General features: G+C 45.4%; 1 protein-coding gene across 5 annotated transcripts in view; it reads right to left on the reverse strand.

Moving 5' to 3' along the window:
• Positions 1-826, reverse strand: part of LOC101572733 (N-acetylated-alpha-linked acidic dipeptidase 2) — an 87560-nt gene that overhangs the window by 59898 nt on the left and 26836 nt on the right. The window lies entirely within an intron of this gene.

Below are 826 nucleotides of genomic sequence, written 5' to 3' on the forward strand. Positions count from 1 at the left end.
TCTTTCTGTGACTTCACTTCTGCTATGACTGCTTCATGTTGTAGCTGCTTGTTTTTGTCACTGAGGTCAAGACCTATGTGTTTTTACTTCTCTGTGCCCCAGTGCACTTCCACCTTGCCTGGTGCCCAGGAGGCACTGACTAGTTGAGCTGATTTGAACAATGGGCCCTCAGCTCTCAGTGTGGATCAGCCACCCCTCCACTGCTGGGACACACGCCTCATGTACACAGCTTCATACAAAAGACTTCTCTTGCCCTGTGGATTCAGGGTTTTCAGTTCATGATCAGATGGTTTGGAAGCAGAAACATGAAAGTGAAAGGGGGCGACAAAGGCCAGCTGCCAAGCTCAGGGCAGATAGCAAGCAGAGAGGTCCAGGAGAGGCCACAGATGAAAGGCCAAGAACAAGATGGCCTCCCTGTGTCCCAGCTCCATGACCTACACCGAGGCACCCAGAAAGTGCTTTATTCATCTGCTGGGTGTTTCTCAAGCCAGTCCACTCCATAATCAAGCTCAACTGTCACCTGTCACAGGGTGCAAATGAGTTTTCCCCCTTAACAGGCCTCACAATGCTGAGGTTTTGCTTCAGGAGATTACTTCAAAAAAAAAAAAAAAAGTAAAGCCATATTACTATGCTGAGCTGTAAAAGGCTCAAGTCAACAACTTCTGACATTGCCAGTACTATGGATAAGCCACTACTATGAGGGACTACTGGAGTATATTGGATTACTCTGCTGAATTCATGCACCTACAATATATGAATGGGAATGGAATACACATCTCTGACAAAAGTAAACAAAAACAATTCTGTAGTGAAAAAATTATATATA

The sequence above is a fragment of the Octodon degus genome, unplaced genomic scaffold, assembly GCF_000260255.1.
Source record: "Octodon degus isolate 3935 unplaced genomic scaffold, OctDeg1.0 scaffold00146, whole genome shotgun sequence".
NCBI classification, from domain to species: domain Eukaryota; kingdom Metazoa; phylum Chordata; class Mammalia; order Rodentia; family Octodontidae; genus Octodon; species Octodon degus.